Source organism: Magnolia sinica, chromosome 8 (assembly GCF_029962835.1).
Source record: "Magnolia sinica isolate HGM2019 chromosome 8, MsV1, whole genome shotgun sequence".
Classification (NCBI taxonomy): domain Eukaryota; kingdom Viridiplantae; phylum Streptophyta; class Magnoliopsida; order Magnoliales; family Magnoliaceae; genus Magnolia; species Magnolia sinica.
Window position 1 is genome coordinate 32,678,152 of NC_080580.1, and position 27,620 is coordinate 32,705,771.

The window sequence follows — 27,620 nt, forward strand, 5'->3', positions numbered from 1 at the left end:
ACCTCTATGATTTAACGTTGAAGAGAATATATATAATTTAATCTTTTATAAAGAACAAAAAAAATAATAATAATAATAATTTGCCTTATCTAAAAGATTCGTTTTTTTTTTTTTTTGAAAGGTTTTTTCTAAATGATTCTTAATGCTCCAACCACTTTAAAAATATAAAATGAAAGCCAAGTGAAACCTAAAATAGAAGAAAACAAGTATAATTTGAATTGTAAATCATAGGATTCAAATCATAAAATCGCAAGATTAATATAAAAAGGGATTCAAATCGCTTTCCTTAAGATTTGACTCAAATCGTATATCGTAAATCGTAGGATTTGACAACACTGGTCATTATTGGTTTTTTTTTTTTTTTTCTTAATTGAAAAAAATAAAACTGTGCACCCTTCTGTGTGTCAAGGTGTGCAAAATGATTATGTAACAACGGTAATGTAACGACATCAGTGATACCCGTTACAGGATATGGGGGTGTCACGGCCCCCTTAAAAAACAATACCGTAACAGGCCGTCCAACAAAATAAACATTTGCACCTTTGATTATGTGCTTTTGTGTTTGTGTGTGTGTGTGTGTGTGAGAGAGAGAGAGAGAGAGAGAGAGAGAGAGAGAGAGAGAGAAATTTCCAACCTTATTTAAATACTTAGTGCTTGTTACTTTTTGTTTACTGAACAAATTAAAAATGTACACCCTTCTTTGAGTGTGTCAAGGCTTGCAAATATGGTTACGTAAAGGCCATACTGAAATGGTATTGGTGATACTCGTTATGTGATACGGGCGTGTAACGGCCGCTCCTTGAAAAACGATACCGTAACAAGCCATTACAAAGGGTGGAATGAACGGTCCCTCAACTTTTCTATGATTGTTTTTCATGTTTTTAGTTTATGGGAGTGATTCTAAGGCAATTTCAACCACTTTTGTGCATTCTTTGGAGATTAAAATACGAAATCAAAGTAGTTTGGACAAATCGTAGTCTGGGGGCCACATTTTGGGAAAATCGAAAACAGAGGTAAAAATCCATCTTCTTCTTCTTCTTTTTTGGTTCTTTCTTGTTGAAAATAATTATATTCAAGATCACATCTTAGAAGATTTTTGGTTGATTTGGGATCGTGTTTAGAAATTTTCTTTTTCTTTGTCCTTTTGTAATTTTGTTGTTATTTATATGAATTCAGCAAAATTCTTTTTTTTTTCTTTTTCTTTTTCTTTTTTTGAGTGTGGATGGTTAGAATACAAGTTGAATCATGCATGCCTTCGATCATATTTTTGCATCCCATGGTTTTTTTTTTTTTTTTTTGTATTTTTTCTATTTTTAAGTAATTTCTGGAATGAAATGTGCCAAGTCATAAGATTCAGCAAACATCCTTTTTTTTTTTTTTTTTTCTTTTCTTTTAAGTTGGGATGGTTGGAATACATGTAAAATCATTAGATCTACATGTGCATGCTTAGATCAGATTTTTTTCATTTCATTTTCTATCTTTTCTAATTTTTTCTATTTTTGGGTAATTTCTAAAATGAAGTGTCAGTTCATAAAATTTAGCTGAAAAATTTCCCCTTTTCTTTTAAGTGTGGATGGTTGGAATACATGTAGAATCATTAGATCTACACATGCATTCCTTAGATAAGATTTTTGCACTTCATTTTCTATTTTTTATTTTCGGGTAATTTCTAGAATGAATAGTCTCAGTTCATACAATTCATTTTCCTTTCTTTTGATTATTGATGGTTGGAATACATGTAGAATCATTAGATCTACATGAATGCCTTAGATAAGATTTTTGCATTTCATTTTCTTTCTTTTTTTTTTTAATTTTTTTAATTTTTTATTTTCAGGTAATTTCTGGAATGAATAGTGTCAATTCATAAAATTCAGCAATTTTCCCCCTTTTCTTTCAAGTGTGGATGGTTGGAACTTGAATACATATAGAATTTTTAGATCTACACATGCATGCCATAGATCATATTTTTTCATCTCATTTTTTACTTTTTCTAAATTTTTATTTTCGCTAATTTGTGGAATGAATAATGTTAGTTCATAAAATTCAAAAAAATTGGATTTTTTTTTTTCTTTTTTCTTTTCTTTTGAGTGTGGATAGTTGGAATAAATGTAGTATAACATGCCTTAGATCAGATTTTTGCATCTCATTTTCTTTTTTTTTTCTTTTTTTTTTTTATAATTTTTATTTTTAGGTAATTTCCGGAATGAATAGTGTTAGTTGATAAAATTCAGCAAAAATGGTTTTTTTTTTTTCTTAGATCATTATCTCTACATATGCATGCCTTAGCTCATTTATTTGCATCTAAATTTCTATTTGTTGCAACTTTTAATTTCAGCAAGTTAAGGGACGTTAGATACTTCAAATTTCTTTTTTCTTGTAAGAAACACTTCCACGGATGTGGCCCATTGTAAATAATTCACATTGTTAAGTTTGGCCAATGTAATGAAGATTAATCGACTCAGAGACAGGAGACTATCCTTGACATCAGTCTCAACACAGGGAGAGAAGAAATCAAATACACAGGGGAGAACTTGAATTTAACTTACTCAACACTTGCTTCAAGAGAACATAAACCAATGATCACCACCATACATGTACAAACCAATTGATAATAAATACAAAAAAATGGTTTACATTCATTCGCGACTTCTATACGCATATTTGATATTCAAATCTATCCATAGATGACTTCTACGTACACACACTGGATCTTCAAATCTAGCCATAGACACACGATGGCCCATTTTGAACCATCACGATTGCTTGTATACGTAAGTGGGCCTCAAGTACACTTATGGGACAACTACACAACCCACCCATATGCTGATTGAATAAAGAGAAAAAGGTGATTTGTGTAAACCAGCCCAAACAATTTAGGATTTCACCTTGTAGAAATAGAAGAAAAAAGAGGAGAGAGAAAGTGAGGGAAGACACAAGGTACTAGATCAGTCACTTTTTGATACATGTTCTTGAGTAGGATTGAGAGAGAATATGGGAGTAAACAAGAGAAAGAAGGGCTGGAAATAGCCTCTCATACCCCTAGCCTCTCTATTTTATTATTAAGGTTTTCGTAATAAAAGAAAAATTACAAAAATACCCCTCCGTACTTGAGTTATTAAGCAAAGCCCATGGCCTACTCTATTCTAACACATATTCAGACAAGCAATAATGAGAATCCACTAGTGAGATCATCATGGTCCAACAATAATCAAGGCATGCGATTCATTTTCGTAGGCATTGATCTTTTTCCTAGGCATTAATTGAATCAAAGTGGCTTCAAATGAGGACAGCAATCTAAGGTAGCGGCCATATGATGGATGGTTTAGATCAGAAATTAGAACTTTGTTCTAATCAATATGCACTTACCTTTTTCTGGCCATTGATCGAAAGCTTAGGAGCATCCAATAAAAAAGACTTCCAATAAGGGATTGTTATCAATGGTGGGTTTCACATGACGGATGGCCCAAATCATTAGTTGGACCTCTCTGGTATAGTAAATCGGAAAACACTTGGGTACCACGCCTAGGTATCTAACGGGATTACTTTCACTTATGTGGGGTAAACAACTTAGCATGCATGAAATCTGTTATAGTATATATGGACCTTGTCATGGGCCCCCGGTTTTTTCCATTGGCTTTTGGGTCTATCATATTTATCTTTTTTTAAAGGTTTTTTCTATTTCTAGTTTTACCCTTTTACTTGACGGTATTTTTTGTAGTTTGGTTATGTTAGTCTTATAAATAGATTAAGAGCCGGACTTCCAGCCCTAGCAGTCTCTCTTTTTCCAAAAGCACTTCTACTTTACATGATATCAGAGCACCTGGATAGTTCCTAGGGTTTTTTTCTTTTCTTTTCCTCCTTGTTTCTTCTTCTCTTGATCTTTCACCCTCTTTTCTTCTTTAACCCATATATTTCATCTTGGTTTGAGAGCTGTGGTGTTGGTAGTAATCGTTGTGCAGACCATTTGTGTAATCATTGTGGTCAATCTAGCCATACTGTTGATTATTGTTGGATACTTTATGGTAAACCACCTCAAGACCGTTCTGTTAACTCAGTTACTACAGATGATAAAGACTTTCTGGGTACTGTTGGTGAAGCGGCTTCATTGACAAAGTCATCTGTGGTTCAACCAGCTGGGATGTGGTCTATCTCTCAAAAAGTGACTAAGATGCTTTACTCAAGGATGCCACTAAGAATAAGGCCTCTCCATCTAAATCTTTGGCTAAAAAAGCTAATATCTTCATTGCTCTTCATGCTACTTAGTCCAGCCTTGGATAATTGTTTGAGGGGCTACTGATCATACGACAGACAAGTACCTTTGTTTCTTTATCTTTGTTTACCTCAGATCCTCATTTAGGTCGTGTGAAGTTAGCAGATGGTACTTTGACACTTGTTAAGGGGGAAGGTACTGTTTCGGCTTTACCATTGTTCTCCTTGTCTTCTATCTTACTAGTCCCTAATATTGCTTCTAATCTATTGTCTGTATGAAGGATCTATATTTTAGTGTAACATTTTTTTTCTGATCATTATTTCTTTCAGGATCTGACAATGAAGAAGTTTTTTGGTAGTGGACTAGAGAAGGATGGGTTATACATTCTTCATTCAAATTCTTCAAGCCAAATTAGTATCTTACAGTAAAAAGGAGGATCTTTATCTTTAGCACTGTCGTTTTGGACATGCTTCTAATTCAGTCCTATAGTCTTTGTAGCGTCAATCAGTTGAGTCTAATGATATCAAGAATTTCCAGTGTGAGGCCCGTGTTTTGGCTAAACATCATGAGTCTATTTATCCCTTTGTGGAGAGAAAGTCAAATATATATATATATATATTTTTTTTTTCGTGAGTTCATTCTGATGCATGGAGGCTGATTCCAATTAATTGTAATGGATTTATATACTGTCTCTTTCACTGATGATGCTTCTCATATGACATGAATTTATTTGAGGGAAAATAGAGACGAGGTTGGTTCAATTTTCAAAGTGTTTCATGCTTGGGCTAAAAATTAGTTTTGTATAAATATTGGAATCCTTTGTACTGATAATTCAAAGAAATATATTTCTCATTCTATATTGTCTTATCTTCAGGAGCATCGTATAAATTCTCAAACTACTTGTGTATATACCCCACAACAAAACGATACTGTTGAAAGAAAAAATAAGCATCTTCTAGAAATTACTCATGCTCTTCTTATTGGTATGTATGTTCCCAAGTATCTTTGGTTGGATGCTGTCCTTACTGCCTATTATTTAATTCATTGTTTCCCTACTATGGTTCTTGAGAGTCAGTCCCCCATTCAATATTTCTCAGCATTCTACTCTATTCCTGAAATTCCATTGCAAGTCTTTGGTGCATTTGTTATGTTTACAATATGAATCCTCATTGAAATAAACTGTCAGATTGGGCTATTAAATATGTTTTCTTGGGATTTTCAGCTTCCCAAAAAGGGTATAAGTGTCTTGATCTGATCGGTTAAAAAACTTTATATTTCTATGGATGTCAAGTTTCTTGAAAATGTTCCATATTTTTCAAAGGATCATGGAGAGAACCAGTCAATGGTTCTTCCTGTACCTATTCTTGATTATGATCCAATTCGTTTTGTTCCAAAGGCATGTTCTTCATGTGATGATGCTACAAATAAAGTGGTTTCTGATTCTCAAGCAACTAAACAAGATTTGAAGGTGTATGAAAGAAGAAATATATGAACATCAGTCTTTCCACAGTCCACCAAAGGGTAGGCTTCTTTAAATCCAAATATTGATTGTATTCCTACTCGCTATCCCATTTATTTTGATCCATAATTAGATTTGTCCCTTGATTTGCCTATTCTTATCAGAAAAGATAAAAGACAAGTGATCTACCTTGACCACCATTCCACAATTAATCTGCAAAATCGTCAATCTCCAGACTCCAGCCAAGCAGCTTCAAATATGAAGGGTCTAGGGCCCCAGTTTTCTTCAACCACTTCCAAAACAATAGGGTGATGATCCAAGGCAATCCTTAGAAGGACCCATTAGTTAACCAGCAGGAAACGGTCCAACCAATCTGTTGAAACGAGAAATATGTATAGACAGGATAACGAGGGAGCGGCTTGCCCGTTAGGCTATGTAAATTTGGCTCCCTAATGTAGGGGCATTTTCACACCGGGCTCCAGTGGGGTGGCCTGTGGGATGCAGGGGCACACACAGGGTGGGCGGCCCATGGAAAACATGGATTTGGGGCCCGTGTGAGGTGGAACCCATGGCTATGGGACCCACGTGGGGGCGGAACCCATGGATTTTAGTGCCCACGAGGAGGGTTCGGCTGAGGACCTAACCCATGAATTTGGGGCCTGGGCTATGAGATAAATGGATTAATTCGCCATGCTCTATCAGTTCGAGCTTTTAGAGTAAATGGTTAATTGTCCTGCATCACTCCCCCTAAAGGCAAATCAACCAACTCATGGCCATTAACCTAATCAGAAAATTCTTCATACTTTTAGTCACCTATCAACCCCTAGATTTCTTGAAAGAAAACTGCACCACATTAAAATCACCACCAATGCACCAAGGCTCTAACCACCTTTGTTTCATGCTGTCTAATTCAACCCAAAACTGATTGCTCAAGGATGGGAACAAGGACCATAAACAGCTGAGACAATCCACTAAAACCTCGTAGCAATATCATGCAACAATACAGACAAGGAAAAAGACCTAGCAAAACAATCAACTTTCCTCCATTTCTCAGCATTCCAGTAAAGTAAAATCCCTCCAACAGCTCCTATTGCATCAATAGACTCTCACTCCTTTGATTTAACCTCCCAAAGAGAATCGACCACACCTTTCTCAACAACCCGCAATTTGGATTCCTGGAAAGTGATGATGTTTGCCTTTGCTTTCTTGCAAACTTTCCTGACTTGCACCCTCTTGAACTTACAACCCAGGCCTCTGACATTTCAGGATAGAATAATCATTAAAAATCATCTTTCTCATATCTCGCCCTTTTACCGCTACTAGTGTTAGCCACCACGTCGTAATTGATTGAGCATTCAAGACTCAGCAGCTCATGCATTACTTTGGGAGACTTCTTAAGTTTCAAAGCCACAATATTTTGTTGTTGCTAAGCTCCCTTGGTCTGAACAATTTGATAAAAATGGTAGACATCCTCGTCCCTATTGAAGATAAACGCACCAAACCCACAATCCTTTCTAGAATGTCCTTGGCGGCCCATATAAACTACTCTAAAATTCCTCCAGTGTGCTCTGTCGTCGATAGGTACTCAGCGATCGAATCGTTGTCAACTAATACCCTCAAAGTCGACACCTCTGCCATCTTCTCTGCATGGAGAAGCGCAATGTTCGAAATATCGGTATCGCACCATGTATTGCACCCTTGGGATACAGATATGTATTGGTTATCGTACGGGATATATCGTTTGTATCACATAATTTATCACACTTTTTGGGAAACATGGGGAAACATTGGGAAAATGGTTGAATTTTTTAATGAAACTTTGGGGATTGTTAAAAAAGCCCTTAATACACACTTTTAAATCATAAGATCTCAAAAAAAAAAAAAAAGAAGATGCACATAATAAATTTCCTTTGTATAGGGTCTTAAGCTATGCGTTGTTTAACTGAACTAATGCAACTATATTTAAATTGAATGCATGATATTTATAAAGTATGAAAACACAATCAATTCATTGAAAAGTAAAATAAGAAGTAAAAATTGAAAAATATACATATCAATGATGGGACTGGTTGTGGCCTAGACCCAGATAGAGTTGCGCGGTGGCTTGTAATCATCGTCTCTATCTCGACGGGGCTGGGAATAGTACTGCTGCTCCACAAATCGACAATATTGTGCCCAGGTCATAGTAGAGTGGTACCAGTTAAGATACTCCCTAACATAATGCTGGTACTCATCCTCACCGAACTGAATCAATATGCCCATCCGTGGTTACTGCGTAATCGTCACAGTCTGTAATTGATATGGGTCTGGGAAGGGCACATATGAAGCTCCATGTCATATGGCCCACCTGATAGACCTTGAGTCACTGGCGGGATGATCTGCATGGTGGATCCCACCATGATGTATTTTTTGTATCCACACCGTCCATCCATTTGAAGAGATCATTTTAGGACATGACCCAAAGAATGAGTTAGATACAGATCTCGACTGGACCCCACCATAGAAAACAGTGGAAAGAGTGACACCTATCATTTAAAACTTCTAAGGGCCACAAGAGTTTTTGATTAAGATGATATTTGTCTTTTTCCTTATTTAAAACATTATTTAACTTATCAACGAGTTGGATCTCAAAAAAAAAAAAACATCATAGTGAACCTTAAGAAGGTTTCAACGGTGTGCGTCACTCTCTCCCTAGCGTACGAGAACGGATTGGCTACTCCCGTTTCACAGGGCTGGTGGTCGGTGCTCTGTGGGCCCCACCATGATGTATGTGTTTCATCCATTCCGTTCATCCATTTTTTACAGATCATTTTAGGGATTCATCTAAAAAATGAGAGGAATATAAATCTCAGGTGGACCACACCACAGGAAAACAATAGTGATTGGATATCCACCATTAAAATCCTCCTAAGGCCCACTGAACTGTTTATTTGACATCCAACCTGTTGATTAGGTCATACAGACTCAGATGAAGAGAAAAAACAAAGATCAGCTTAATCAAAAACCCTTATGTCCCCCAAAAAGTTTTTAATGGTCGAAGTTCATTCAACACCGTTTCCTGTAATGTGGTCCACTTGAGATTTTTATTTACCTCATTTTTGGTCCCATACCATAAAATGATCTATTAAAATATATGGACGACATGGATTAAAGACATACATTATTGTGGGGCCCACAGAACACCGACCACCAGCCATTGGCTGGTGGCAAGGGAAGTAGCCAATCCGTTTCCCTAGAAACTCTATGGGGCCCACCATCATATATATATATATACATTTTATCCACCTCGTCCATCCATTTTACCAGATAATTTTAGGGCTCTATCCCAAAAATGAAGCATATACAAATCGCAAGTGGAACACACCACCAAAAATAGTGTGAATTGAAATTCTACCGTTGTAAAGTTCTTGGGGGCCACGAAAGCTTTAGATCAAGCTGATATTTTTTTATTTCCTTTCGCAAGTAAAAGATCCCTGTCTGTGTGATCTTATGAATATCTTGGATGACAAGCCTTAGAAAGGCATCAACGATGGACATCAATACTTCCACTCTTTCCTTTGGTATAGTCCACTTGAGGTTTGGATGTGCTTCAATTTTGGGATCAACGACTAAAATGATCCTTAAAAACAGATGGACGGTGTGGATAGACCACATACAATCAATGTGGGCCCAACAGAGTTTAGTCAGTAAATGGCTTACTGAGTAACTAAGTACGATGAGCATAGTGAGTAAACTATGTGGGGTCCAGTGTTATTTATGTATTTTATCCAATCCGTCCAACCATTATACTAGATAATTTTAGGTCCTTAGATCGAAATCTAAGCGTATATAGAGCTAAAATGGACCACACCACATGAAACAGTGTGAATTGAATGTTACCGTTGAAAAATTCTTGGGGCCCATAAAAGTTTTGGATCAACATTATATTTGTTTTTTTCCCTTCATCCACGGTTAACGTGATCTTATGAACCGTTTGGATGACAAATAAACCTGATATATCGGCCTAGAAAGGTTTCAACGGTGGAAATAATTATTTCCATTGTTTCCTGTGGTATGGTCCACTAGAGCTCTGGATAAGCTTCAAACTTTTTATCAACCCCTAAACTGATCAGGAAAAACGGATGGATGGTGTGGATAAACCACAAACATTTACAGTGGGCCCAGTAGAGTTTACTCAGCACGATAAGAGCGTATTGAGTAACTCAGTACCTAATTCGATTTCTCTTCAACAGTTGAAACCAAATTCGCGTCCATCTCCCTCCCTTTCGAAATGAAAGAGGGCCGCGAGGGTTACCGCAACGAGATTTTGGCGAGGGTTCTGAAAGTGAAGGGTTTCGGAAGGAAGAGGGTTCGTCAATCGCATTCAATCCGACCCGATTTCTTGCCGGAATCTCTGAGATATCCTATTTCGAAGAAAAAATAGAAGAAAATCGGCAAAAGGAGGGATATCGAACTTACGTCTGTCAATCAATGGAATGGCCCACCTCCGAATCTCCGATCGCTATGGCCACAGGTACTCTCTGATTTTTCCTCTTTTTTCTTCTATTTCTTTTTTAAAAAATAAAAAATAAAAATTTCTGGTAAACATGCAGCCCCTTTTTATCGTCGTTGCGGGTTGTTGGCTACAGTGGACTCGTGAGTCCTTTGTAATGAACCCGTGACTCTGTCAAGCTGAGGATATCGATGATATTGCACGAAATATGCGATATATTGTGTGATATCGACCGATATATTGTGCGATAACTGAATTTGTGGAATTTTTTAGGCTTCCGATGGAAATATTGCAGGTTTCGTATCGCTAGGCTGCGATACCGATAATATCGGTTGATATTATCGATATTGCGAACACTGGAGAAGCGTCACCATCATAGCCTCTTCCAACATAGCTAGGACCTTACTAAATGTCATCTTCCCTTCCCCTAGGTCTTCCGAGTCCAACAATGCCACAATTAGAGGCACATCTCCACCTACAGTTGAGACGTTCTACTGAACTTCGTAGGGAAGTAACCTGCCTCCATCTATGGAAAGTGACGAAATATCTTGGTGGTAGTGCTCCTCAGCATAGACAAACTCTGTGCCTAAGCTACGATCCCCCAAATCCTGCTGTGAATCTTCTCCCGGAGCTATACTGAGCTCTCGAATAGACAAAGGGGAAGAAATAAGCCGTTTTTAAAGGATAAAAGGGGTCCGAGCGTCCCATGTGTGGCCATGGCGCACACGCTTCAGAGAATTTAAGTGGTCCACATGTGTTGGAGATAAGACCACGGCCAGCAAATTTCCACCATTGAATGCACGTGTTTTCGGAGGAAACCCATCTTCATTCGACAACACGTTGTCACTCTACCACGTGTCAACATTTGATGCCTCATTCGACCCATCATCACCAACGGATTCAACATGTTGGCTAAGAACCGTCAATGGCACATCTCCGTTGTTGATTCTATGACGTGTCCTGAGCCAAAATCTGAATCTCATTTGAAAATCCAACCTCAGGAGAACGACCCCGGCTCAGTTTAGCTTTCCGAGCCTTAGAAAGAAATTAGGTTCGAGGCACCGAACGGCTCTCTCCATGCTCCTGCTTGATAACCACCGCCACGCGTCAAGAAATCCTTCAATTTTCTCCCACCTACTCGATTTTCGCCAACCAGTGATTGACACAGCTCAGCCTCGTTGTTTTGTGGTTCGCAGAGCAATCAATTCGTGCACCTTCTTCCACAAAAACTTAACCACCATGGATATCGAAACAAGCTCCTACTTCTCTTCTTTTCCACAACTCCCCCAACAAAGGGAATTGCACCTAATCTCCTCCTGCTGGACCTTCAACTCCAATCGTGTCTCCCCAATCACTAAAGTGATCATGGCAGGATCTCCCATCGATTTTTTCCTCTTAACACATACCCTAGTGACTCCTAACTCCTCCCCAGATTCTATTGCAGGCAGGATTGACTTCAACGAACTCCCCCAGGTAAGACGCAATAGCAACGAAGAAATTGGTAGACCAAATTTCCAAGAGGATCCCCCAAATGAAAAACTAGCACTCTTCCTTCCTGAAAACAGAGTATTCCTCCCATCTGCGGATGTGGAAAATCAGTCGAATAGACTTGTAAATGAGATTGAAGACCTTTATTGAAAGGCTTTCTGATCATATCAGGTAATTACAATATAATTTACATAAAAACAGAGAACAGCGAGACTTGATAGTTATTTGGACTTCTCTTTAAAAGCCCATTTCTGTGAATAGCTCCAACTATGAGCAAGCAATCTAGGCACAGATGAATCCAAACCTCAATTGAAACCTCAATGGATAGAAGAATCTTTGATTAGCTTTTCTAGAAATTTCCAAATGAACAATTTCAACAAAATCTTTCAATTTCTTATTTTCGTATGTTCAACTCTATCTATTCCTCTATCTGTAGAGTACATTGAATGTACATAAATAGCTATAATAGAGTTTTTATTGTTCATACTAACAACCAGTGTTCCTAATATCGATACAATCGGTCGATATTATCGTTATCGCTGGCCAGCGAGACGAAACCCATTCGATACCCTTGAAATTTTATTTTATTTTTTAAAAAAACATAATTCTTTTTATCGTGGGATATATCGCGCAATATCACATGATTTTTTTGCGAAATCACCGATATTAGCGGATACTATCATGTTGTATCTACATATTCACCGGAAATCGAAAAAGAAAAAAAGAAAAAAAGAGGGAAAATCTTTCAATCCATGTAAGAGGGGATTTTGGTACCTGTGGAAGAAGATTGCGTGATCGGAAGCTCAATTTCCGGTCTCTCTCTCTGTTGCAAAAATGTCTTCGGAAGCCCTTTTTGATAGTGCGATGGAGACAGGTGTACTGGTTGGTCTGTCATGGGCTTTGTGGGCTCCACTTGGATGTATATGTTTTATCCAGACCGTCCATCTATTTTTTCATATCCTTTAAAGACGTTAATCCAAAAATTAAGAAGATCCAAGTCTCCGGTGGACCACACTAGAAAAAGTGGTGAATGACCATTAAAAGCATTTTACAAGCAACGAAAGTTTTGGTTTAAGCTAATCTTTACATATTCCCTTCATCCAGTTCTGATTGACCTTATCAACAGGTTGGATGACAAATAAACATTACGGATCTACTTAAAGTAGGCATTGATATGTTTTTAACGGTGAACGTTCAATCATCACTATTTCATATGGTGTGGTCCACCTAAGATTTGGACGTACTTAATGTTTCGTACAACGTCCTAAAATGATTTGGAAAAACAAATGGACGGAGTGGATATACAACATATCATCAAAGGTGGGCCCTGCAGTAAGGGTAATAGCCCTAAGCAGTTACCCACGTAACACATAATCCTCGCCCCTTAAAGTGGATTCAATGTGACTTGGATGAACTAAAGACGGTGTGGCCCTTACGATAGGGCCTACATAGATGTTTGTATTATATATCCTTTCTGTCCATCCATTTGGAGAGATTATTTTAGGTCATGAGACAGAATGGGTCAAATCCAAAGCTCAAGTGGACCCCACCACACAAAACAGTTGGGATTGAACTCCTACCGTTAAAAACTTTGTGAGGGCCACAGAAGTTTTCGATCAAGCTTATATTTGTGTTTTACCTTGGCCTATATTTTTATGAACTTATGAACAGGTTGGATCTCAAATAAACATCATGGTGGACCCCATAGAAGCGGTTTCAAGTTTTAACGGGGGGCATCATTGCCCCACTATTATCTGTGGTAGGATCCACTTGAGCTTTGGATCGGCCTTATTCTTTGGCTCAAGCCCTAAAACGATCTCTCCAAATGGATGGACGGTGTGGATATAACACATACATAATGACGATGGCCACAGTCAGGGTCCACGCACATGTTGGTTCGTAGAGTGCTGGGCGCGAGAATGGTGGGACGCAGATTGCCTTTTGCAGGAAGTTCCTATGCTGGGATGCTAGGTGGGGCCCACCATGATGTTTCTAAAAAATCCACACCGTCCATCCGTTTGTACAAATTATTTTAGGACATGAGACCAAAAATCAAATGGATCCAAAATTCAAGATGGCCATAGGAGAAGGAAAACTAGATAGAGTTTTAAATAGTGGTCACTGAATCTCCACTCTTACCTCTCGTGCGGCCCACTTGAGTTTTGTATCCACCTGATTTTGGTCTATTGTCCTAAAATGATCTGAAAAATGGATCGATGGCGTGGATTTTTCATAAACATCATGGTGGACCCACATAGCATCTCACCGCAGGAACTTCCTGCCAAAGGCCTTCACAAGAAATCTGAGATCCACTCCGTGGACGTGGATTGCCTACTAATGTAGCTACTGGATGGTGCCCTGTGGGCCCCACCATAATGTATGTGTTTTATCCACGCCATCCATCCATTTTTTTCATATCGTATTAGGGCATTAGCCCAAAAATGAGGTAGATCAAAATCTCATGTGGACCACACTAAAGGAAACAGTGGTGGTTGAAGGCTCACCATTAAAAACTTCATGAGGGCCACAAAAGTTTTGGAAGAAGCTGATATTTGTGTTTTCCCTTCATCCAGGTTTGTGTAACCTAATCAACAGGTTTGATGCAAAATAAACATTACAGTGGGCCCTATGAAGTTTTTAATGGTGAATGTTTAATCACCATTGTTTTCTTGTTAGTCCACTTGAAATTTGGACCTGTTTTAATTTTTGCCACATGCCCTAAAATGACATGAAAAAATAGGTGGATCATGCAGATAAAACAAATATCATAGTGGGGCTCACAGAGTATTATCCAATAGCCACCTCGCTACTGGTAGCGTCAATACGCAACCCTTGACATCAGTAGGCAACCCGCGTCCCACTCGGTGGATCCCTAATTATGGGGGCCACTGTAGGGTATGTGCCTTACATCCACACTGTCCATCCATTTTGAAAGCTTATCCAGGTATGTGTGACCTTATGAACAAGTTGGATCTCAAATAAACATCATGGTGGGCCCTATGAAGATTTCAATGGTGGGCGTCATTGTCCCCACTGTTTTCTGTGGTGGGGTCCACTTGGTTATGTTTTCATACATGTTTTGATACATTTATAAATGTTATGCATTATATTTGAATATAGTTGTCTTAGTTCAATCAGACAACGCATGGCTTATGACCCTATATAAAGGAAACCTATTGTGTGCACTTTTGTTTTGAGATGTTATGATTTAAAAGTGTGTATTAAAGTCTTTTTTAACAATCCCTGAAGTTTCATTGAAAAATTCAACCATTTTCCCAATGTTTCCCCATGTTTCCCAAAAAGTGCAATAAATTATGCGATACAAACGATATATCCCGTGCGATAACTGATATGTATCTGTATCCCAAGGGCGCGATACATTGCATGATACCGATATTTCGAACACTGCTAACAACTACTTTAGGAGGAATGTTTTTATGTGGTGCTAACGATTCAATAACTATCTTTGTAGCTACAGAATGTTTCAGTTTATGCTCCAACCCAGTGTTCACAATATCGATACTATCGGCCGATATATTGGCCAATATTATCATTATCGTTGGCCAGCGACTCGATATCTGCCGGAAACCACTCAGGAAAAAAAAAAAAACTGATTTTTATGTATCATGCGATATATTGCACAATATCGCACTATTTTTGCAATATCACAAATATTATTTGTAGATTTATCCCTTTTTGGCTTGCATAATTACTAAAAAAATCGAAAAGAAAAAAGAAAAAAACAGGGAAAAGCTTTGAATTCAACAATCTCAATTTCCTTACCCTTTTTTCTTCGAATAAATGTAAGATTCAAATTGCGCACGAGATTTCGGCGAGAAATCTGTCATAAAACCCTATAGATTTGGGTTTGATTGAAGGAATTTGGGAATTTTGGAGAGATTTTAGGGTTCTGGGACTGGAACCCTTTCCTCTTTCAAAAAAGGGATCGGATTAGCTATCGATGGGCTTGAGTAACAAGATTCTTTGCTGAAGTGATGTCACCAAGTTTTGTGGGCCCCACCATGATGTTTGTGTTGTATCCACACCGTCTATCATTTTGGAGAGAGCATTTTAGGGCATGAGACAAAATGAGGCGGATCCAAAGCTCGAGTGGACCCCACCATAGAAAACAGTGGAGACAGTGATGCCCACCATTGAAACCTTCCTAGGGCCCATCACGAGGTTTATTTGAGATTCAACCTATTAATAAGTTAACATAGACATGAACGATGGGAAAACATAAATATCAGCTTGATCGAAAACTTCTGTGGCCCCCAAGAAGTTTTTAATGGTGGGCATTTAATCCCCAATGTTTTCTATGGTGGGGTCCACTTGAGCTTTGGATCTGCCTCTTTCCTTGGCTCATGCCCTAAAATGATCTCTCCGAAATGATGGACGGTGTGGATACAACACATACATTATGGTGGGGCCCACAACTGTTAGGGATGGATTTCCTGCTAAAGCCTTTCGCGGGATGCTGGGGACGCGGTTTGGCTAGTGACGTTGCCATCAGCCTGGTGGCTAGTGGTCGGTGCTATGTGGACCGCACCATGATGTATGTGTTTTATCCACACCATCCATCCTTTTTGAAAGATAAGTTTAGAGCTTGATCCCAAAAATTAGGTAGATCTAAATCTCAGGTGGACCACACCATGGGAAAACAATAGTGATTGAATGCCCACCATTAAAAACCTCCTAGAGCCCACTGTAATGGTTATTTGACATCTAAACTGTTGATTAGGTCATACAGACTTGGATGAAGGGAAAGTATATATATCAACTTGATCCAAAGCTTTTGTAGCCCCTAAGAAGTTTTTAATGGTGGGCATTCAATCAACACTGTGCGGTCCACTTGAGATTTGGATCAACCTCATTTTTGGGCTCAAACCATAAAATGATCTGGAAGAATGGGTGGAGGGCATGGATGAAACACATACATCATAGTGGGGCCCACAGATCACTGACCACTAGCCATTGACCACTGGCAGGGTGAGTAGTCGATCTGTTTCCGACGTGGGGTCGGTACATGTCGTGCAAAGCGCTAACGGTTCTAGAGCTCCAAGTTGTACGAACGATATAAATGAGATCAAAATGTCCCCTAAAATAATGTATTTATTATATCCACACCCTTCATCCATTTTCCAAGATCATTTTAGAGCAGCAACCCAAAAATGAGTCATATCCAAATATCAAGTGGACCACACCACAAATAGAAGTGGAGATAATGATTCTCAGCGTTAAAACATTCGTAGGGCCTAGCATACCGTCTATTTTCCATCCCATCTGTTAATAAGGTCACATAGACCTAGATGAAGAGGAAAAACAAATATTATATTGATCCAAACCTTCTGTGACCCCCCAAAAAGGCTTCAATGGTAGACATTCAATCTTGCATTGCTTTTTACAGTGTGGTCCACTTGATCTTTGGATTTGTCTTATTTTTCAGCTCAAGCCTTACAACAAGCTTGCCAAATGGATGGACAGTTTGGATATAACACATACCTCATGATGGGACCCACAAAACTCAGTGTCGTCAACACACCAACCATATTGGTGGTGTGTGGTACACACCCAATCCGCTTCCTGTTGCGTGGCGTTAGCTCGAGACAAACGGTCCTGTCGTGGGCTTTGTGGGGCACTTTATGTATATGTTTTATCGAATCTGTCCATTCATTATGGAAGATCATTTTATAGCATCAGTCCAAAAAACGAGACCTTTTTAAGGCTCAAGTAGACCACACCATAGAAGATTTGGATTAAGAGAAAATACAAAGAACATCTTGATCCAAAACTTCTGCGGCCTGGATTAAGGGAAAATACAAAGATCATCTTGATCCATAACTTTTGTGGCCCATAAAAAGTTTTTAATGGTCATTCATCATTGTTTCTAGTGGTATGGTCCACTTGAGATTTGGATCTTCTTAAAGTTTGCGATCATGCCATAAAATGAGATGGGAAAACAAATAGATGGCATGTATATACAAAAAGTACATCGAGGTGGGCCCCACAAGTTAGAGTAACACTCATTAAGGTGTTATCCGAGGGGTGTGATTGAACGCCCATCATTAAAAACAAATGTGGGCACACTTTAAGCAGATCAATCATGTTTATTTTCCATCCAACCCATTGATAAGGTCAAATATACCTGAATGTAGGTAATTACAAAGATCAGCTTGATAGAAAATTTGTGGGGCCCACCATAATTTCTACTATATATATTATTCTTTGAAACGCATTGGTTGTGTTTTCAGACATGTCTTGATACATTTATAAATGTTATGCATCATATTTGAATATAGTTGTTTTAGTTCAATCGGACAACGTATAGCTTAGGACCCTATACAAAGGAAAACCTATTACATGCACTTCTTTTTTGAGATTTTATGATTTAAAAGCGTGTATTAAGGTCTTTTTTTAATAATCCCTGAAGTTTTATTAAAAAATTCAACCATTTCCCAATGTTTCCCAAAAAGTGCGATAAATTACGCGATACAAACGATATATCCTGTGCGATAACCGATACGTATCTGTATCTCTAGGGTGCGATACACTGCGTGATACTGGTATTTCGAACACTGCTCCTACCCACTATCTGGATATACCAAGAGAGATGTATGATCTAATGAGGCTACTACAAAATATTTACTCATGGGTGGGGCAAGCTCTTCTATTTTGGTTCATGGTTTCTCTTGGTTATATGGTTCATCAGGGGGGAGAGATCGAGCTTCAAGAAATAGTGAATGGTCTTATTAAGACACAAATGAATAACTCCCCAAGAATTTCGATTGAGTATGCCATGCTAATGTGCCTTGGATGATCCACATCTCTGGGTCAAGCACTGATGAGCACATTGAACTATCCATGTGGCTGAGAGCCCTGACAGCCTAGGCACAATGATGCAATTATCATGGGCGCTCCACCTTTAACTACACCTGACAATAAAAGGAAGAACATAAGTTTGCACTCTTTTTAGCATCTTTAGCTATTGCATTCTTTTTCATCTATATCACTCACAATAATCTACTCACACTACTATTGGAGACAAAATGAGCTTGACAAAGGCTTAAATCCCACTGAAAAGGCTGATCTCCACCAGGTTTCATAGAAGATTCCCAGGATTTCATTTACATCTATTTGTGGATAATAAGCAATGCCACAACTTGATTACATTACATGTCCATGTTGCACCTTAGAGTTCTCTAAAAACTGCTTAGCAACTTCATCTGTATCCAAAAATGGCTTATGAACCTCCATCGATAATTGCATGTCACATTGACAACAAACACTAATGGGTTGATGCTATTCGACAAATACAAATTGGTGTTCTATGCATATAACTAGACCCTAAATCGACATTTGTTCATGCACAACTCAGGAAACTATGCATGCCAATTTAAATGAGAGACATGCCAATCATTAGCACCATAGCCTTGTTCTAGCTATTTGTGGTCAGCTTTATGAATTCAGTATCACCAACCATTCCTATCTAAGGCCCTATCCTCGGTACCTGAAAAGGAGTTGATATTCCTTCTCACCACCTAAACCCTTTTTGATCTTCCTCCCATATCTTTTTGGGCCCTTCAAGCTTAATAAATGTTCCCATCCTTGTTGGAGTTGTCTCAGATCTTCATTGCACATTATCAAACCGTCTCAATCTGCTCTTTAGAATTTTCACTCGAGACCTTGCTCAATTCAGTGCATAAATATCTAATGCACAGGAATATCGAAACAAACATGGTGTGGATAATTTTGGATATCACGCTTTAGAGTTCTCTTTTTCTTTTTACTTGATAATTACACCTTAAGTCTTTATACATGTGAAACCATTTCTATTAACCTCCAAATCAAGATCTGTTCGTGCACAATGCCCAAAATTTTGCCTCCAATACAATCACAAACTTCCTCAATGCAGAATATGCAAGTAAGTAATCTGTTAGAGGCAGACATGATATGCATAAAAGATACCTGGATTACAGTCTTAGAACCAACGAAATCCTCAATTTTCTTCCAGTCACGATCAAACCTGAATTGGCCAAAAAGAGAGAAAAAAAAAAGTGTTTCATAGGTCCAAGAGAGTGGGTATCACAAAATTGTGTGAAACTTGTGCTCTAAATTATTGGAGACCATCAGAGATAGAAAAGACAGAAAAGAAAATGTAAAAGAAATTGCAAGCAAATGATAATGGGATCTTTACAAAAATGGAGCACCCTACTCAGATACTCATACTTGGATAGAGTAAGGGATTCTTCTAAGACTTGAGCTCCAAATCTATAAAGGCTTTCAAAACATAAGCAACAAGTTGCACAAATTTGAGCTGCAAGTCTATAAAGGCTTTCCAAACATAAGCAACAAGTTGCACAGATTTGAGCTCCAAATCTATAGAGGGTTTTGAAAGTTGTACAGAATTCTGAGTGACTCATAAGACATTGGATAAAGCCAACTTGTGATTTTGTTAGGTAAGTATATCGCTATAATTTGGGATTTAGAGGATCTAGAGTTCCCAGTTCTTGTCAAACTTGATGTACATGCCATAGTTCATTATAATTGCAAGCAATATGGTTACAGCCCATTTAAAAATTCATGACAAGGAAAAGTTCTATAAAATGTTAACCAAGTCGCAGTGACCAACGTAATGTCAATTATGCTTATCACTAACAAGGCAGAGACCCATATTAAAAAAAAAATAAAAATGTTATGCTAACTTTGCTTTAATAATTCTATAAGAAAAATGTTACACTAATGGTTTAAGCATAGGCCATTTTCTTTTAAAAAGAAACATCTTTTTCTTAAAACAGTTCTTACGTAACATCGGATGCGTTAAAGAGTGAAAAGTAGAGACGGACTACATTGGATGCATTACGAGTATGGCTTAGAGGGTCTTTGGTGAAAGACAATGGAATTAAGTAGAGATGGAAGGCTTACTTTTAGAGGTTGTTGAATGAAGACAGGAATATAACTTGGAGGCTTGGACACCAGGGGGTAGGGAGGCATGTGAATTATCGTGTAAGTTCGACTAAGGGAAGTAAAGGTACCTCTGGCAAGAAGGAGAAAGGAAGGTTGTGGGTACCAATAAGGTATGTAGGATACTAGGTGAGATCAGTGTTCAAAATATAGGTATCGCGCAATGTATCGCACCCTTGGGATACAGATATGTATCGGTTTTCACACGGGATATATCGTTTGTATCGCATAATTTATCGCACTTTTTGGGAAACATGGGGAAGCATTGGGAAAATGGTTGAATTTTTCAATGAAACTTCAGAGATGATTAAAAAAGACTTTAATACACACTTTTAAATCATAACATCTCATAAAAAAAAGTGCACACAATAGGTTTCCTTTGTATAGGGTCATAAGCCATTCGCTGTTTAATTGAACCTAGTCAATTATATTCAAATATAATGTATAACATTTATAAATGTATCCAAACATGTATGAAAACACAACTAAGTAGACCCCACCACAAAAAACAGTGGGGACAGTGACACCCACCGTTGAAACCTTGCTAGGGCCCACCATGATGTTTATTTGAGATCCAACTTGTTCATAAGGTTACTCTAACTACTGGATAATGCTCTGTGAGCCACACCATGATATATGTTTTATCCGTAAGGTCCATCTATTTTTTTAGGTCATTTTAGGGCATGTAGCCAAAATTGAAACAGGTCCGAATCTCAAGTGGACCACACCATAAGGAAATAGTGGTGATTAAACATTCATCATTAAAAACTTCGTAGGGCCCACTGTAATGTTTATTTTGCATCAAACCTGTTGATTAGGTCACACAATCCTAGATGAAGGGAAAACACAAATATCAGCTTCATCCAAAACTTTTGTGGCCCTCGTGAAGTTTTTAATGGTGAGCCTTCAATCACCACTATTTCCTTCAGTGTGGTCCACATGAGATTTTGATCTATCTCATTTTTGGGCTAATGCCCTAAAATGATTTGAAAAAATGGATGGATGGCATAGATAAAACACATACATCACCAGTAGCTACTTACTGGTACAGTGCAGGCAATCATGTAGAACTCGATTTCATGCGAAGGCCTTTAATGGGAAGTTCGTGCGTCGAGATGCTAGGTGGGGCCATCATGATGTTTCTGAAAAATCCACGCCGTCCATCCCATTTTCCATATGATTTTAGGACAAGATACCAAAAATAAAGTGGATACAAAACTCAATTGGGCCACACGAGAGGAAAGAGTGGAGATTCAATGACCACCGTTTTCACGCCCAACCATGCCACGGAACCAACATGTGCGTGGGACCTGACTATGGCCCTTGCCATTACGTATGTGTTGTATCGACACCGTCCATTCATTTGGATAGATCATTTTAGGGCCTGAGCCAAAGAATTAGGCCGATTAAAAGCTCAAGTGTACCCTACCAAAGATAACAATGGGGGCAATGACACCCACCGTTGAAACTTGAAACCACTTCTATGGCGTCCACCACCATGTTTATTTGAGATCCAACCTATTTATAAGTTCATACAAATATGGGCCAAGGTAAAACACAAATATTGGCTTGATCGAAAACTTTTGTGACCCTCACAAAGTTTTTAATGGTAAGAGTTCAATCCCCGCTGTTTTGTGTGGTGGGGTCCACTTGAGCTTTGGATTTGACCCGTTATTTGTATTATGACCTAAAATAATCTCTCCAAATGGATGGACAAAATTGATATACAATACATACATCTATGTGGGCCCCACCGTAAGGGCCACACCATTTTGTGCAGTCAAGTCGCACCGAATCCACTTTCCGGGCGTGGATTAGGTGTTACGTGGGTAACTGCAGAGCCCGTGTTAACCTAACTGTAGGGCCCACCTTTGATGATATGTTGTATATCCACTTCGTCCATTCGTTTTTACAGATAATTTTAATACGTTTTCCCAAACATTAAGTACATAAAAATCTCAGGTGGACCACACCACATGAAACAGTGATTATTGAATGTTCACCATTAAAAACATATCAAGGCCTACTTTAAGTAGATCCTTAATGTTTATTTGTCATCCAACCTGTTCATAAGGTCAATCAGAACTGTATGAAGGGAATATACAAATATTAGCTTAAACCAAAATTTTTGTGGCCTATAAAATACTTTCAATGGTCATTCACCACTTTTTCTAGTGTGGTCCACTTGAGATCTGGATCTTCTTAATTTTTTGTATAAAATCCTTAAATGATATTAAAAAACGGATGGACGTCCTGGATAAAACATATGTATCAATATGGATCCCACAAATCCCATGACATACCGTGTGTGATACATCTCCTATGTATCTACCGCATCCCTTAAAAAAGGTAAGCTAATTGCGTCCTGCCACTGCCCGTCTCTAGTTGGGAACGAGCAGTAGCTTTGATTGGCCACCGTGATGTATGGGTCTTATCCACCGTCCATCCAGTTTTTCGTATCATTTTAGGATATAAACCCAAAAATGAGGAAGATCCAAAGCCCAAGTGGACCACACCACATGAATCAATGGTGATAATGATTCTCATGGTTGAAACTTTTCTAGGGCGCACCGTGATGTTTATTTTCCATCCAACCTATTCATAAAGTTACGTAGACCTGGATGAAGAGAAAACACAAATATCAGCTCCATCCAAAACTTCTGTGGCCCCCAAGAAGCTTTCAACGGTAAGAGTTTAATCCCCATTTTGTAGTCCACTTGAGCCTTGGATCGGTCTCATTTTTGGGTCTGTACCCTAAAATGATACGAAAAAATGGATGGACGGTGTGGATAAGACCCATACATCACGTGGCCACTCAAAGCTGCTGCTTGTTCCCAGATGGAGACAGCGGGGGTAGGATGCAATCCGCGTCCTCAAAAAAAGGTTTCTGAAGCCAATCTTGCAGCAAAGATAGGGTTCCAGTCATTCCGGAACCCTAAAATCCTAAAATTTCTCTGAAAAATCCCCCAAATCCCTACGATTTTTGGCAGACTGCTAGCTCTCGATCGAGCGGCCCACCAAATTCAGCTTCCAATCGCAATCTTTTTCCACAGGTACTGAAATCCCCTTCCATGAAAGATTTTCCCTCTTTTTTTCCTGATTTTCCGGTAAATCTGCATATACAACATGATAATATCGCTAATATTGGCGATTTCGCAAAAAAATCGTGCGATATTATGCGATATATCGCACGATAAAAAGAATTTTGGTTTTTTATTTTTATTTCCAAAGGAATCGGATGGGTTTCGTCTCGCTGGGCAACGATAATGATAATATCAACCGATAGTATCGATATTAGGAACACTGATTCCAATAGAATCACTACCGGACAGAACAATATCATCCACATAGACAATGAGAACCATGATGCCCGTTGATCGACGACATATAAAGAGAGAATGATCGGCATGACTACGAACAAAGCCAAACTCCAAGAGAGCCTGACTGAATTTTTCGAACCATGCACATGGGGATTGTTTGAGTCCATAAAGAGCCTTCTTCAACTAACATACAAGCACAGGGTTGTAAGAAGCAACAAAGCCAGGAGGTTGATGCATGTAAACTTCCTCTGCAAGGTCCCCATGGAGAAATGCATTCTTAACATCAAGTTAAAACAAGGGCCACGATAAATTAACGGCCAAGGAGATCACAACGCGAATTGAATTAAGCTTAGCCACCGGAGAGAATGTCTCGAAGTAATCCACACCATGAGTCTATGTGTAACCCTTAGCAACAAGACGGGCTTTATAGCGATCAATGGAGCCATCTGGAAGAAACCTGATTGTATAAACCCATCGACATCCAATAGGTTTATGACTTAAAAGAAGTGGCACAAGGTCCCAAGTATGATTCTTCTTAAGAGCAGACATTTCTTCTATCATCGCCTTCGTCCAGTCAGGACTTTGAAGAGCATGTGAGAGAGATCGAGGAATAGTCTATGATGAAAGGGAAGCTGCAAACGACTGAAAAGACAGTGAAAGATGATTATATGAAACGAAATTACTACTAAGGGGTTGAGTACAAGATCGTGACCCTTTGAGCAAGGCAATGAGAGGATTTAAACTCGAGGTTGGAGAGTCACCTGAGCCGACATCCAAAGTGAGCGGAAGGGTGGATGGCTGAGTGTGTGAAGATTTATCTCGACGATGATACACCCGCAGAGGCTTAGGCTCACCCAAATCACCAACAGGATGTTGAATGGAGGGGAGAGGAGTTTCCCCATGATCACTAGTGGAAAGAGGAAGAGGATAAGAGTCATACTCCCCCTGACTCGCAAGAAGATCACAGAGGAATCGGCCTGGAGCTGAGAAAAAAAGAAATATCTTCAAAGGAGGTTACATCAGCAGAGACATATTTCTTGCGAATCAATGGGTCAAAACATTTATACCCTTTCTGACTCCGAGTATACCTTGTAAAGACACATTTAATTGCCTTGGGGTTAAGTTTATCATTACTTCCATCCAAAATTTGAACAAAGCATGTGCAACAAAAAACTTTAGGTGGTAGAGGAAATGGATTATCATGAAGATACAATATAGCAAATGAAGATTTGTAAGACAGGATATGTGAGGGTATACGATTAATAAGAAAAGTAGCAGTTAGAAGAGCATCACCCCAAAAATGTTTAGGTAGATGCATACCAAGCAGAAGGGTGCAAGCAACTTCAAGAAGATGACGATTCTTTTGTTCTGCAATAGCATTTTGTTGAGGTGTGTGAGCACACGACGTCCTAGACAAAATACCATGTTCCTGCAAGAAGGATAGAAAGGCAGTAGACATGTATTCCCCCCATTATCAGAATGGAGGGTTTTGATGGAACATTACAATTGAGTGCACACTTCATGATAAAACACTTTAAACGCATCAAACAATTCACTTTTAGATTTCAAAAGATAAATCCAAGTCATGCGTGAATAATCATCAATAAAGGTAACAAAATATCTAAATCTAAAAGTGGAGGTAATCGGAGCTGGTCCCCAGACATTCGAGTGAACCAGAACAAAAGGTCGAGATTTCCTCCCAGAAGAGCTAAGAGGAAACGTAGCACGATGATGTTTAGATAATTTACAAATATCACAGCATAATGGTTTAGTAACAGATAAGGAGGGAAACAAAATTCTCAATAGAGCTATTGATGGGTGGCTTAAGCGGCAGTGCCACCGAGTCATGGACTCTCGATCCAGAGAAAGGGTACTAGAAGCGGCAAAAAGTGTATCATCGAGAGGATAAACGCCTCCTCACTCATGCCCCCCATCAATCACTCTCTTCATTTGTAGGTCCTGAAACAAACAATAAGAAGAGAAGAAGGTAATGAAACAATTTAATGATTTAATAAGAGAGTTAACAGACAATAAGTTTAATGGAAAACAAGGCACATGCAAGACTGAGGACAGAGACATGGAAGAAGAAAGAGGGATGGAACCAATCCCAGAGATAGGAGTTTGAGTTCCATCTGCGACTGCGATACACTGAGTGTGAGGAGGAGAATAAGAGGAAAAGAATTGAAACTTACCAGTCATATGGGAGGAAGCTCCAGAGACTATGACCCAGGAGGTAGGGGAGGATGACGCAAGAAGAGCAGTACCTAACTGGGCCGAAGCTGCGTGAGATGGCTCAGGAATATCACGAATGTGAAGCCACATAAGGGCATCATATGCAGCCCGAGAAATGATAAGAGACTCATTTGAAGTAGACTGCTCAGCTGTTGGGGTGGAAGACTGTGTCTCAAGAGCAACTGTGGATACAACAGAAGCAGCGACATACGTAGGATGACCATGTATCTGCCAGCAATAATCAACGGTGTGATTAGTTCCACCGCAATGTGAGCAAATGCGGGAACCATCACATCCTCGTCCACATCCACCATGACCACGAATACTACGACCGCCATGACTACGATCTCCCTCGCGGCCTCTACCGCGACCACCAAAACCAGAAATGCGCCCTGAACTCAAGGATGATACCCGAAGGCCAAGAGAGGACTGATCACCAACAAGATGTGTCGAACGCTCGGGTTGCACAAATGAAAGAGAAGGAAGAGTAGAGACAACAGTACTCTGACACATAGCATAGACTGTCGTCAATGGGGGAAGAGGATCCTGCATAACTACTTGATCTCGAACATGAAGATGATTGGAATTCAACTCAGTTAGGAACTGCATGATAGGAGTATCAACCCGCTACTTATGGGCATGTTCATGATCCTCTTTACATTTAAAAGGAAGAGGCTGATACATATCCAACTCATCCCACATACCCCGAAGCTAATCTTTTAATGATCTTGAGTTTTGTTGGAACCGACCAATTTCTTGAATAAGCTGGAATACTCGTGAAAAATTCTGAGATTCCCAGAACATATCATGAAGCGTATCCCAAATGCCTTTAGTCGAGGATAAAGACATCACTGAGTGGCTAATCGAGAAATCCATACTATTCAACAATCATATAATAACTTGATAATTCTCCTTTGTCCAAGACTTGTAGGTAACATTTGTAGAGCTTGGGGGATCATCCAAAATATACGACAACTTCTCATTGGCTCCTAAGAACACTTTTACAGATTATGCCCATTGAAGATAGTTGTCACCATTCAACTTAGAGGAAGTAATCTGCAAGGGGTTGGATTCAAGAGACCCTATGCCAAGAGATGAGGGCCCTTTGTCAGTCATAGGAGAGTCCAAGAGAGATAAACCTATGCTAAGAGAGGCCATATGCCAAGAAGGGTTGATTCAAATAACTCTATCTCACTCAATCCTTCAAGATAATAAGAGATAAAACCTAAAACAAATAGCAATCATCCAAAATAATATGAAACTCAGTCAAAAATGGCCCAACCAAGTAAAAAATGGCCCAGCCGCACGTCCGTTTGAGGTTAAAACCCTCTCAAACATTGGTCTTAAGTAAAAAATCTTCCATGGGTAGCTTGGGAGGAAGATTTTGGTCCATCTTAAGCAAAGAAACCAAAGAAAAGCTTACTGATTTGAGGTAGATAGAAGAAAAACGGAAGATGG

The 27,620-nt window shown here is 38.9% G+C and overlaps 1 pseudogene; it reads right to left on the minus strand.

Moving 5' to 3' along the window:
- LOC131253198 (protein REVEILLE 8-like) overlaps positions 1-27,620 on the minus strand; it is a 51,234-nt pseudogene that overhangs the window by 15,695 nt on the left and 7,919 nt on the right.